The following is a 15,280-nucleotide window of genomic DNA, read 5'->3' on the forward strand; positions in this document are numbered from 1 at the left end:
CTTTCATTGAAATATTTGTAAGTAACCAATCACACAATTTGGATACAAATTGTAAAAAGGTAGCAGATTGAACAGGTATATTTGAAATGGAATCCAATAGGCAGTCGATTATCAATTTAAGAGCTTTTATAGAAATCCAAGGTTAAACACATAAATATCACAATTTTATGGAATGTAATTTCATAATTAATTATTTTACAGGAATAGGTAAAACTTATAATATCTGAAATTCATAGACAAACAAAAATACAATTAAATGCAGAAATGTGTAAAACTCACAGTATTGGTAGTATTGTAATTAATTGTAGAAATATCAATTTTTCACATAATGATTTTACCAGAAATGACATCACTTACACAAATTTTATAGTGTCTAAAAGTCATAATAATAGGTAGAAATTTTATTTTTAATAATTTACAATGTCTAAATTTCTAATAATAATAATTTTAACAAAAAAAATATGATACCATATGCGCATAAAATTACAGTATAAAAATGGTGAACAGACTATTTTTCAGGATAATGAGATCATTTACCTATAATATTTGTGAGGGAACTTTCGGTAAAATTTGGCTAGAGAGAAGTTCACTGCGTTCTTTAATTCACAAAGAGGTACTGAGAGGGAGGGGTGTAAGAGAGAGTGTTTTTGCAGAGAGAGAATCCAACTCGTTCTCCTCTTTTTAAACACAAAAAAAATATTATTATAATATATTATTAACCCAACTCATACATGACGTGTTTAGAAGGTGTTACATTAACACTTAAAGCCCACGTCCCTAGAGGACGTGGCACAAGAAACAAAAGGTGAAGGTAAAAAGAGCAAAAAAAATGATGGTCCCTAAGGACCAAATTATTGTATGGATCATCAAAGGTAAAAGGTTTTTTATTTTTATTTTTTTTATTTTTTTTTATTTTTTATTTTTTTAAGTTTAGGATTGTTACAGTTGTCCTGCCAAAAAGTGATGATTCGGGTCAAACTGGGTTGGGCAGCACTAGTATTATCACCCGGGGCGGCACTAGGGGCGTCGCCCGGGGTAGCACTAGGGGCGTCGCCCGGGGCCTGGTGGGCAGCACTAGTAGTGTCGCCTAGTCTAGTTGGGCTGCCCTAGTTGCATCGCCCGGACCAAACCTATCCGAAGTCGTAAATTGTTTTCATCAGGTTTGATCCATGGGCTCTTGTGATGCTTCTGGAGAAAATTTGGGTAAAAAAGAGTTATTTTACTATTTTTAGTGATATTTTTGGTAAAACAGGGTACCTGCAAGATTTTGGGTCATAGGGTAGGCAATATGGTTCTGGATCATAGGGTACACAGTTTGAACTATGGTGGTTTATGATTTGGGGTTCACTAGGATAGTGTGGTCTTAAGGGTTCAGAAAAACCACAGAATTTGCCAGTTTTAAAATGGGGTGTCTACACTTATACAAACAATAGCTAGAAAATAGCATAGTGGTTTAAAATGATTTTTTTTTTTAAATACTTAATGGACCTCATAAGATTATGGGATTTTCTCAATACCATGTCCACAGACTTAGGTTTTTCACAAATGATCCAATTTAAATTTAAATACATGCCTAGTCTTCATAAATCATTTTTACCGCATTCTCCTTTAATTACGTACCAATTCATGTTTATAGCCACAAAACAAATTATAAAGTGCATCTTATAATTTTATAAAAAATAAAAGCACGATTAAAGAATGGTTATTAAAACCTGACAAAAGCACTTCTTTTTGGCAAATATGGAGGACTTTTATGGAGGACTTCTTCATGAGATCGTCATCACGTGCAACACATCATATTATTGAATATTATTCAAAGGATGATCTCTAATACCAGGTTCTATCGGAACACTCCCTTCGTGCTTATATATTTGAATGAGCGCACCCATCTCACGTGTTTTATCTCTTTGTTCTTACAAGCACAAAGAGGTACTAAAACACATGGTATTAAAAAAAATTGGCTCTTTCAAACTCGTTTGCACTTATTTCCTAATATCCGTACACTCCATTCATATTCATAAAGAAACATCTAAAATATAATCAAAGATGTAAAACATAAAAAAATTTAATGAATCCTCTTTCCCTATTATGACCTTACCATGTAATGTGGGACATGTTTCATATTTCACATCTCAAAACCATATATTTTGGTACCTAGGCTTTTTTGATTCTTTGCTTTTGAGGGACTTTTGTGAACTTGGAAGATCACACAACTGTTGAAGAAACACTTGGTCATCATCTTTTACACGTCGATGAAGCATCCACCTCTTCGATCTTTGGATTCTCCTATACATATATTAAGGAATACTTTTCTTCATCCCATTATTCCAAAGATTACAAATTTATTTCTACTTCTTTAGAGTTTCTATGCTGCTTTCAAGTCTCTCTGCATATCCCTTTATTGTGAAAAAACCAAGATGTTTTTATAGGTATTGTGTTTCTTTTTCTTTCTGTAATTCCTAGATTGAACACTCTTCACATGGAGTGTCACATCTTGCCAACCTTTTATTACCTCTCTCTGAAGTTTTACTATTATAAAACTTTTGAATGAGTCCTAAAACAAAGCTTCTTTTATGAGGAGTACAAAGATGTGCCTCAACATGCCACATCTTTTAATTTACTGCAGAATAGAAGATGAGCATCCCATGATTCAAATATGATATCTCTCAACTCATAAAGAGTTTATCTCTGAAACTTTTTGAGTATTGAAATAGACTAAAAAATACAAAATAATGCTCAGTTCCATCCCTAAATCAATTCATTTAGTGGGTCTTCGATTTAATGACATTCACGTCACTATGCAATTTTCACAATAGAAAATCAGGTTGCGTCCCTAAATAATGCTTAGTTCCTCTCAATAAAAATAATTGTTTCTCTCACTCCATAAAGGATTTCATCCTGAAACTTTTTCTATTGAAAACTAGACTCAAAACTAAAACATAATATTATGGTATGAATACCAAATAATATTTTTCCTTAGAAAAATAAATAAGTGAGATTCACGTTACAAAATATATCATACTACGGAATTTCAAGATGCATACTATCTAATAAAATTGCTTTTCTTCTCCACTCTCATGGAGTTTCCCTTTCAAACCTATTTTGTTTGAAAGTAGACCCAAAATGACAACAAATATATCTATATAGGCCTCATATCACTATGTTAAGTAGGCTTGATAAATATAAATATTCACATTTCAATGAGAACACACCAAACTGCAGAAAATTCAGGATGACCTCTTCAATCCAAAGTTTTTAATTCTTATTTCCCATAGATATCTCTCAAATAATTTTTATTAGAAACTTGACTCAAAATAACAGTCTAGAAACTTAGTGTGGGACTTAAAATATTTTGTTAAGAATACAAATAAAATCATGACTTTCAAGTCGTTGAAACAATTTTCAATGCAGAAAACAACGTTTATGCACTTTTCAACAAAATGACTATATCTCCCAAACCACAAGGGTTTCTTCATGAAACTATTTTTGTTTGAAAATAAACTCAATTTGATGAGTTACAATCAAATTTCAGCTAAAAATAAAATCATATGATTGGTAAAAAAATTCATGGAACTCAATGGACAGTTCTTGGATTTTGTTGGGTTAAAACTGACACACTTCATTGATGAGTCCAAAACTCTGATTCCCCCAGGATCTCCCACTGAAATTTTGCAGGTGGATCATACTTTTAAAAACACCTAATATCACTGAAGTATGCATCAATGAAAATCATTATCTTCTTCATATCATTGCTTCAAAACAACACAGGATACCCCATTCTGCATGGTGCCTTGTTGGTGTTTTGATTTTTCCAATAATTCTTTCGGAGGTGTATCACTTGACGACAAAAGTCCTTAGCTTTCTTATATCTCATTCCCAACTCACCAAAAAATAATGAAATAAAAGAAATAGGGCAGTAAGTAGATTTAGCTCTGATACCAATGAAAGTATGACTATGTGATCAAGCGCAGTGTATATAAATTAAAAACTTTTTAAGCTTATAAGAATAAAAGAGCTCCTCACAAAATAAAATTTAAAGAAGCAAAATTGCCATAGATTACTTCAACCAGGGTTAGTACACCCCACGCCTAGTCTCTTCCTTCCAAGATGCACTATTTTCAAGACTTGAAGTCATCTTTTTTTTTCCCCTCATGTCCATATATCTTGAGGTTGAGATAAGCAATTTGAAGATTTTTGGGCATTGAAACAACCTCTCGTGAATTTTTGAGTTGTGCGTTAATTTGATTGTTTAGGTCTCACCCTTATATAAACTTTTTCCTTGTGTAATTGGCCAGATTATACTTGTTCAAAATCCAATTGCTTGTTCAAAATCCAATTGCAATGGTGTGGGAAATGAAATGAGCCTTTATATATTATCCATTGGATGTTTCATTTTTTTTTACCATTTCCTTTTCTTTTTTGTGTTGTGATTATGCACCTGTTCCTAGGTGCTCTTTTTTTTGTCTGCACTTATTTTTGTTTTTGCTTTCCATGTACAAATGGACTTGCAATGCCAAATGAATTCCAGTTAACAGAGGAGTTGATTCCGGATGTCCTTGGTGTTGAAGTGTTCAGGCAGACCATGCGGGTAATATGCTAGTGGGTAGTTATTGTGCAACATGGGTGGCCTGGTAAGTTTGAAATGAATGAATGATTTCTCCTCTGTTTTTCATCTTCCCTTCCAATAAATGTGGATCTAAAAAGCAAACATCGAAAAAGAATGTTTCCATTTGTTGTTGTTCACCAATTTCCCCCTTTTGTGTGTTTCGATATGATTGTCTCGAAAGAGGAAATGGCACCAGTGTATTGTTGGAAACATATGCTGTTCTATTATATCTATAGAAATTGGCAATTGTTCTTCGTTAGCGCTGGAATATGTGCGATAGTGTGAGCTAGGTAATTGGTAACTTAGATGAAACTGACCTTTTGGACTGGTTTCAACCAGAACTGCATGATTTCATGGTCCAGTCCACTAAGGAATCAGTCAGTAGGATGATTTGGTTTGAAACCATGAATTGCCAGTTCCTTATGGACAGTTTGGTTTATTCCAGTTTCTTTCTTGTATAAGAAAAAGTTCCTGAACTATCATTTTCATGATCTGAACCATCATCTGGTCCATGGTTTTCGCAAAAACACACCAAAAAAAAAAAAAAAAAACGAGAAACAAAAAAGAACAAGAAAAAAAGAGTCCATCATCTGGTCCAAGTGCCTCACTCAAAAGGTCAATGGTGGTTTGATTAGATTTGGTATGAACCTACCAAGAATTGGTATTTAATTCAAACCACATGGAACAAAGCTTGATTGGCATTTTAGCACATTACATGTGTTCTTTGAGGGAAATGTGAAATTCAAGGCTGAAATTATACGACTGACTCAACTTGGGCTCCCTTTCCCTTTGTCATTATCTGACAGTTTCTTTTATGCACTTAATCATGTAGTTGTTGACTTTTAGTAAGGACTAGAATGTCATTTTCATATTTGATTACTGTCTTTTGAGTCAGAAACAGGTCACGAATACTTTTGATTGGAACTTGTTACAGGAAAATCTTCTCCTAAGAGAAATGGGCAACAGGAATTTTCTTGCTGCTGCCTGCCTTGCTTCGTTTCACACCCACATACACTACGCACACGCACACGCACACACACATGCACCCACACGCACACGCACACGCACACCCACTCATATGCTTCTGTAAATTTTAAAATAATCCACATTCTTTTTGCAAATTGTAGATGGAAACAAAACGAAAACGATTAAGCTTTGCTTTTATGAAATTACTTCTCTAGAGTTGTTTTATAAGCTGGTGTCACCCTTCTCTTGGAAAAAATAGGCCCATCCCCACACTTCCATTGAAGACTTGGATAAGCTTTCGACTCTTCTACAGGTGCCTCTTGTTGCTGGCACTGTTAACAGGGGAAGTGAGGCGGTGGGAGCTGGCCTTTGTGTGAACGATTGGACTGCCTTTTGTGGGGCAGATACCACTGCAACTGAGCTTTCTGTTATTGAGAGTGTGTTCAAGCTCAGAGAAGCCCAACCGACTGCCATTTGATTCTTCTTGTGCTACTCAATGCGGTAATGCTAAGAGCCTAAGAAATTGAGACTCAGATTAGCCCCCGTTTCTATATTTTTAGATGGGCTTTTTTTTTTTGTTTTTTAATGGATGTTTAGTTTCACAGTTTATAATGTAGTGGACTTATATTTATAGTAATGTGGAAAAAATTGTACAAATGATGAGGTGCTCTATTTCTTTGATTCTGTGGATTTGATTCAATGGTCTTGACAAGGTGAGTCGTTTGATTATATTACCTGTGTCTTATCACACTGGCCAGTTGGATTGAACCTTAGAATTTAAGAAGGATTTTTCATTTTACTATATTATATTTATTTATTTATATTTTTACTCTTCTATTTATGTGTTTTGTGCCATTGTTGAAAAGGGAGAAAAAAACCATTGCGTACAACCACCAACATCGATGTTAATGATTTGGAATCGGATTTGTGCTATGAAGAACAACTGATGCAAAAAAGACACCATACTCGTTTATCACCTTTGACCGTTACACCTACTGTTTTTAGTGAAAAATCATGTTCATCAAATATACTTAAACAATTTTTAGTGAAGAGGTGCGAGATTCATAGAGATAATGAAAATACAATACAAGAAAGCAAAAGCAAAAACCACAACCAAAGAAAGAACATGGGAACAAAGAAGAGGAAAGAATAGAGCCACCGTCAATCACGACGTGGCCCTATGAGCCTGCAGATCAGCATTTGTATTAAAACCTGAGCAAATACGTTTGTTTCTGAAAACCTAAACTTCCATTTATATATTTCTCCAGTTTCTATTTTACCTTGATTTGGAGACCAATGGATGGGAATGCCGTATTTAGATTATAGCATCCTGGCACCCAAACTACATCTTCTGGGAGGCTTTAGAGGTGCGCCTCACTTTGATTGTTTAGGGTGACATCTTATATAAACTGGACCTTACATCCCTAATGTTCCAGCCGTTTTAGTTGATTGTATGAAGTTTAAAATGTAATTGTGTGTTAGTCATTATGAAGTTCTTTATATTTCTTAATGGAAAACGTTTAAAATAAGGTTGAGGTCCTAAACAATAAAATTAAGGTGCACCTCATAAATTCATTAGAAGATGTATCAATGCCGAGAAACCCTCATGTCGATCTTCAAATTTTATATTTAGATATTAAAATAAATTTTCAGGCTATTACAACAATTTGTGATTTTGAAACATCTTTGGGCATTATTTGAAGGTGCGTCTTATTTTGATTGTTTAGGACCTTAGCGTTATACAAACCCATTGGTTCAAAGGTCTTAAACATATATCTATTGTTAGTCACATAAATGGTAGCACTGGTATAGACTCATGATTCATTGTCTTTATCGATCATATTTACTTTAGTGACTATTGCTACAAATTGTTCGTCAATGGTTATGCTCACTGGTCTCTAGGCTTTTGAAGACCTTTTTGGTGTCGACATTCTCTTGAATAGTGTACCTGTTTTCCACATGCATAACAATAAGTTTTTCTTTTATTTTTGTTGGAACACTTGATTTTTCTCAATACGGTTTGCCTTAATATGAAAATTTGTAGTTTCATTTTTCTTTTCTCAAAGTCTATTCTCTTCTTCAATTCGGAGAAGTCTTTGAAGTTGAACCAAGTCAAGGTACACTTTTTTATGTTTTATTTTCTTGTGATACTCTTTCTAAGATAGGGTAGCTTGTGAATAATAGAGATTACTAAAAAAATTCTTCTAATGAAATTCTACAATTTTTAAGTCCATTGACTACAAACTGGAATTCATATATTTGAAAAAGAGTTGGCTTGTTTTCAATGAATTTAGAGTCTAGAAAGTTGGAAATAAGAAACCTTATGTTACTAGATCCTTTAGTGAGGTATTTGATCTCAAGAAGCTTCGATAGCTCTCTCGCCGTGCAATTGATGCACAACTGTCATATATCGGATCCGCCAAAGCACGGACGATGTGACCTTTGCAAATGTAGTCATCTTTCATCTATCTTTTGTTTGCTTGGGTTTTTTCCACAATTGAATCATTTGATGATGGCGGCAGTGGATGCATAAATTTAGTGACTATGTAAGCCACTTTGAGAGTAGTAAATAAGATGATGATATTTTGTTGCTATCTCTTGAAATTCAACCCGTTGAAGCGCTTGAGTCTAGTAAAATCATGGTAAATGATTTTCAAGGAAGTCATGGGAGTCTCCTTGTTTTCACCCATAAAATATCATCTTGAATTGTTGGAAAATAGTTGGGTGAAATAGGGGCAAAAGTTAGTACAATTTAGAGAAATCAAACGCTTGATTCTTTCTTGTTTTTTAGCACACAAGAGTGCTATCTCAAGATGATAATTGCTTTCATTCGATACTATAATAGATGTGCATAAGAAGGATAACTCGTCCTCGAGATATAGGAAAACAAAGATGTCTCTCTTGATGTTCCAAAGCTCTATTCACCCAAACTTGGAACCCATAAATAGACACCAGAGTCTTGTGATGTCTTAGAAAGAGAAAGAAAGAAAAATGAGTAAAGAAAGAGATGAGTCGACTGTTCTGCTCCCTAGATTTTCACAAAGAAGGGTATGTTGAGACAGAGTTGCAAAATCTCTTGTTCTAGTGTATCTCATATGAGAAGGATGGCCTTTATTATCAAGCTACAAGGAGGCTGCACATTACAGGCTTGCATTCATCAACGACTTGAAGACCATTGGATGTGCTATTACAAGCCTCCATTTCATCAATGGCTAGATAATTGTTGGATATCCCACATGAGCCATGCTAAAAAAAAATATCGATTATTATAAAGCGACAAGGAGGTTGCACATATACTGTAGTGGTGGTAACGTGAACCACCAATAACTACAAGTTACATGCACCCCCTTAAGGGGAAGGCTGCACATTTACTATAGTGGTGGTTATGTGAACCACCAACAACTACAAGTTGCATGCACCCCTTTAAGGGGGTTGTTACAAGCCTTTATTCATTAACGGCTAGATGATTGTCGGATGTCATGTTACAAGCCTCCATTTTCATCAACATCTAAATGGCCGTTGGATATCCCACAGGAGCCATGTTTACTGAAATATGTCGTGCTTTAATGCCTTTCGCATCAATGCAAGTGTGCAAAGTACTCAGTGAATCATCATACGCCTTTGCCGTTGTACACACACGCGCAAGTGCGTGTGTGCATTGTACTCTTCACGTGTTCCGCACATACACCATTATTCTCTCACCTTGTTTTGAGAATATAATGTATGGGAATATATATACTCTTAAATACTGTTCAATTAACTATCTTCTCTTCAATGTGAGATTAAAACAACTCACAATTTTCTTTCTAAAAAAAAGTCTAAGAAAAAAACAAAAAAACCAAATTGTTATTCTAAAATAAACAAAAGTACTTTTCAAAACCAAAATACTAATATTACAAGACTCTCTCCATCATCGACATTGCTCATCGAAAACCAAGAACCACTCCAGATCAGGTGTCTCCCTCTTTCTCCTTTTTCATATCTTCAAGCAGCATATCTACTTATCTAATCTTTCTTTTCCAACTCTTCTCTCTTTCAAAATTTCTCCATCTTTCCAATCCAATTACACCTCGCCAAAATATATAGGATATGTGACCCCACCAACATATAGTATATGTGACCTCTAGTCTTAGCTATCAGATCTGAGTGCATGGCTACGATGGCTTGAGTCACAATGTCACAAGCTAGCTCTTAACTCTAAGATATTCATTAGATGGCTCATCGTTTTCTATTTTTATTTTTTATTCGACAAATAATTTTGAAGCAAAATTTGGGGCATGCATAGATCTGATAAGGGCACACATGATACAAATAACAAAAAATATTTCTGGTGATAAAAGATTACCAAAATACCTCTGACAATTGCAAAGGCACTTTGGTCAATTATTTTATAGAATATAGAATATATATATATATATATATATATATATATATATATATATATATATATATATATATATATATATATGCAGGTTTGCCATATAATATCATGATGGGACGTCAAAATTTCATCCAAAAATGTTTTGTAGAAAAAAATAAAAAATAAAACAATATTTGGTGTGACATTATGGTATGAACTATCATAGCTGCTCGATTCACATCAAACGGCCAAAAAGTAGAGTTACATATAAGCTTATATGTTGTTGGGTCACTTAGAAACATTGCCCAAGCTACAAGCCCAACATCCCAAGATTGTGGGATCCTAATATTTGCGAGACCTGCGGATATAAGAAGTTACGAGACAACTACGAGACCTGTGGATATAAGAAGTTACGAGACAACTACTATACATGGTTTACTCAAACGGTGTGTGTTTGGGTGAGAATGAATCTTCCAATACAATGAATCTTCTGTGTTCGGATAAGAATGAATCTTCCAATACAATGAATCTTCCAATAATTATGTACAACACAAAATTAGCATTTGCACGAGATCTAAAGGGCCACTTGGGCGTATCATTTGGGAACATGTTAATATTTAAAGGAAAAAAAGCCAACTTGCTCTTGAAGTCTCCTTATGGTCTCTACCTTGCCTTAAATGCTGTAGTCATCTTTGTTTTGTTTGACGTCTTGAATGCATGTCCTTTTAAAGCACTACTCATTGCTCTCTTCCCCTCTCTTTGGAGCCCCACGTATTTATTCCCCTATTTGGCCAAAAATTCAAACCTCTCTCTCTCTATCTCTCACGAGAATATTCAAAATTTTTATTGCTATATATAAAAAAAAAAAAGAGAGGAAAAGTTTCTATACTTCCCCTACCATCCGGCTGTTCAATTTTGATGAAGTGAGTCACTTACCGTTTGACATTAGATCCGGTGTTTTAGAGTATTTTATTTAGTTTTTTAATACAAATTATATGCATATGAAATTTGGCACGTGTCATCTTCTCATTAGGTTATATCTATAAAAAAATATTAAAATTAATTTTTTGATAGATTATAATGACTAAAGTACCCCTTAAAATTTTATTGGGAATATTTTTTTTATGAGTACGAGTTTAATAGAAGATTGGACACCAAATATTTGGTATCAAAATATTTTAAAAAAGAAACAACTCATGAGATTCTCTATCTGCTCTGACCTCCCAGATGTTCAGGAACGTTGGCATGGTTATAGTGAACCAGTAATTTGAGTTTGGGTCTTCTTCTGGGCACGTGAAACAAATGAGTAGAGTTGTTTGAAGTGGGATGACATGAGCACGTCTATGTGTTTTGCAGCTTTGTTTCTAAGAAGGATTTTCATGCCTAGCTAGTTTCTCATCCAACCAGCCATGGTTAAGAATAATGGAGACTCCAATTTTATAAATATCTTGTTTTGGTTGGACCATTATGTTAACTTAGTTTACTTTTTGTCCTGACTCCTGAGTCGTTATTGGAGGTTGGTTGTGTTTTGTTCTGAGGAAATGTGTTAGGGAAGGGTTTTAGGAAATTTAGTGTGAATTTCCTTGTGGATGGCTTTCAGATACTGCATTATATATGTAACTAAATGAAGTTGGGATACACGGGTTGTGTGATTGCCATCTTCATCATAGGCTTCACCATACATACTATCATACAAAAATTGTTACTCATGAAGGGTTGAAGCTGTAAAGATATGACAATTACTACTTGGAATAATTGTAGGATTGTTTGGTGGTTACACACGTGGTCTTGGTTGTCCCTCACGCAGTGGATATTTGTATGAAAGTTGTAGCTGGGTACCTCATCTATCATGGCACTGCTGTCAGACGTAGCAAATAGCAAATATTAATTGAAGTTATGGTTATGGTGGTGTAATGTGGTTTGAGTACTTAAATATTGTCACTTACCAGGTAGAATTGTGGATTACTTTGATAGGCTACATTGATTTGTTTGAAGTTTTAGCAATACTGCATGGTGCATGCTGGTCCTATATTGGGTTTCTTAGAATTTAAGTATATGTTGGTAACTGAAGTTTAATATCTTAAGATTTAATCTCTTAGGAAAGCACATATTAGATAGATAGGCTCTTAGATCCATGTTTATGCACTAATTAGTTGGCATGAATCCAAGATAATGTTGTTATTGCTTGCTCTACATTGTTCTTATAAGTGAGAGAGCACAGATAATTCCATTCAAGTCAAATATTTTTTTTTTTGGTGATATTTCTAAGAACTGCATACTAATATGTGTTGGATGATGTATTAATCAATTTTGCTATTGCACATCAAGGTCACTTGGGCAAAGGTTAAAGTGGAAAGAACACAAGGTGTCTTTTTTTCTTCTAAAAGATATTCCTTGAATTGTGGGGCTAGTATATGAGGTTGCCGTTTCTTGGCTCTAAAATCTAATCGCTGGTATATGAACTGAGATACACACGGCCTTCTCTAACCATGACAACCTAGCTTTGAAGCTAGATTTTGTTTTGGAGGCGCAGGTGGGGCTTGGAATAGTCAGATGCAAAGTTTGAATGGAATGGAGCTGCCCTCTCTCATGATAGAATTTGAATTCCTTAAACCTCATTGCTGATGGTACTGCTCCATTTTGCTTTTGAACATCTCACCGCCTTGCTTATCAACTTTATAAGTCTAACCACTTGCAGTGAAGTGTTTCTTCAGGATAACTGCAAAAAATGAAGTTCTTCTTCAGGTCACATGCGTCCCATTAGCTGTCTTTCCATATGCCTATCACAGCTGTTGAATTCGTCAAAATCAGATCTAATTGGTCTATTTGGGTGGTTTTAGAATGAAATTTGCTTTGATTCAGCTGCGCTCTGTTAGATAAACATAATCAAAATGCTTTTGTCATCTTCATGTTGATCTTGGAAAGAGCCAAAGTGGTGCGGGGCGCTTCTTTCCTTTTCCTTTTAGTGTCGGAAAGTATTGTATCCTCCCGCCGAAGCAAAATGTGCATTTGCTCCTTCTGACAAAACCGGCCTTGCTAGGGTATTTTCAGTCACCCTAGCCCGGAGTACTTTTAGGACACTAATTTTGGGGTTGTGACTTATTCAACCTACTAACCAATATAAAGTAAACCAAAAAAGAAAAATGAAACAAGCACCCCGCATAAAGAGTGTTTGATTTTAGACATCAGATCTAGGTGTTATATTAAAAATATCGATCGGTGATTCGTAAGATTCCAAAATTTCAGATTAAGAAGTTTTCTCAAATATGTTTTTTGCCCAAGAGAGTAAATGTAAGACGTTGAGGGGTTTGACTATTTCAATTTGATTTGTAACTTATTATCGTATAGTTCAATGGTCTTGGTGGTAGTGACGGTGTAATGGTGGCAGTAATATCAAGACCTGTTTAGATACCTAAAAATATATTGTCTGTGAGATATATTACTAACGTAATACATTACCTGCAAATAGATTGTCACTGTTTGGAAAGTATTTTGATGCAACCTGGGAAATACATTACTTGCAAATGGATTCGGTACCATTTTGATACAACATGGGAAATACATTACCTGCAAATGGATTGCCATTGTTTGGGTAGTATTTTGATGCAACCTAGGAAATACATTGCTACTGTTTGGCTATGTCTGGAAGAAATATGAGAAATGCATTACCAAAATTTTATCAACAGTTGTCTATAAACTATCATTTTTTTTTTGTCACAAAATTATATTGAAATTTGGAATTTCGAAAAATATGCTATGATTTTAATTGAAAACCACTCAATAATTGAGATGAATGCTAAAAGCACAATAGAATAGAGCTGCTAAAAAAAATAAAAGCACAACAGAATATAATTGCTATAAAAATAAGGGAAAGATTTCTATACTTCCCCTACAGCATATAAATTCTATCCTCCTACCATCCAGCTGTCCAATTTTGATCAAGAAAGCCACTCAATGTTTGATCTTAGATCCGACGTCTAAAAGTATTTTATTTTTAATTTTTTTATACAAATTTTATGAATATGAAATTTGGTACGTGCCATCTTCTCATTCGGGTGCACTTATAAAAAATATTAAAAACAAATTTTCGATAAAATATAATGGCCAAAATACCTTTTGAAACTTTCAGGGGTATTTTAATCATTTTATTTTATTGAAAATATTTTTTTATATATTTTTTGCTAGTGCGAGTTTAATAGAGGAATGGACATCCAAAATTTGGTGTCAAAATAGTTTATAGGAAAAAAATAAAAAATAAAATGGTTTAGAGACGTGACATTGTGATTGGGGCAATCTTAGCCCTCCATTCAAAGTAGACGGTTGGATAAGAAGGAGTATATAAGTTTTATGTTGTAAGGGAAGCATAAAAAGCTTGCCCAAAAAATAAAATATCAATTCTCTACGACACTTCCAATAAAGAATAGATTAAATTTTACTAGTATACTGAAATCCAATAGAAACGACATAGTTGTTATAGAAAACCCAAATTGCATTCAATAATCAACAATTGATCAATCTCCATACATTCAATAATCACAATAAACATAAAAAAAATCAACATGAGTGACTGAAATTATTTCCATTGTATGCATTGAACAAATAATAACAGAAAATTTGAGTATATTACGCTATATTGATCAATCTCTAAGGAAAGATTTCTATACTTCCCTTACAGCATAGAAGTTCTATCCTTCCCCTACCATCCATCCAATTTTGACCAAGAGAGCCACTCACCATTTGATCTTAGATCCGATGTCTCAAAGTATTTTATTTTTATTTATTTTTATATAAATTGTATTATTATAAAATTTGGTACATGCCATTTTCTCATTGGGGCGCACTTATAAAAAATATTTAAAATAATTTTTTGATAAAATATAATGACCAAAATACCCTTTGAATCTTTCAAGGGTATTTTGGTTATTTTATTTTATTGATTTTTTTTTTTTATAATATATTTTTCTCTAGTGCAAGTTTAATAGAGAAATGCACATCCAAAATAGGCTGTCAGAACAGCTTATAGAAAAAATCTAAAAACAAAGTTAGTGTAAAGACGTGACATTATGATTGGGGCAATCGTGGCCCTCCATACAGAATGAATGGTTGGATAAGGGGAAGTATATAAGTTTTGTGTTGTAGGGGAAGCATAGAAAGCTTTCCCCAATCTCCATGCAGATCAAAGAAAAGAAAACGAAAGAAATGCATCATGGCACATAGCTCATGAAATTAAATAATCAACAAAAATCAAGAGAAAAGCATGTAGATAATAAATTGCAGCCAACATCCTAATAAATAAATAGACAAATAATCTCTAAAAAAACAGAAAAAGGATACCAAATAGATTGATT

At 34.0% G+C, this 15,280-nt stretch overlaps 1 pseudogene across 1 annotated transcript in view; it reads left to right on the plus strand.

Moving 5' to 3' along the window:
- The window catches only part of LOC105420457 (eukaryotic translation initiation factor 6-2-like), a 32,035-nt pseudogene extending 25,661 nt beyond the window's left edge, over window positions 1-6,374 (plus strand). The window contains exons 5-6 of the transcript XR_016055325.1: window positions 4,529-4,631; window positions 5,832-6,374. The product of XR_016055325.1 is annotated as a eukaryotic translation initiation factor 6-2-like (transcript). The remainder of the gene's footprint in view (window positions 1-4,528; window positions 4,632-5,831) is intronic.
- Window positions 6,375-15,280: the final 8,906 nt, after the last annotated feature.

This window comes from Amborella trichopoda, chromosome 5 (assembly GCF_054954075.1).
Source record: "Amborella trichopoda isolate Santa Cruz 75 chromosome 5, AtrichopodaSantaCruz75HAP2 v2.0, whole genome shotgun sequence".
Lineage (NCBI taxonomy): Eukaryota > Viridiplantae > Streptophyta > Magnoliopsida > Amborellales > Amborellaceae > Amborella > Amborella trichopoda.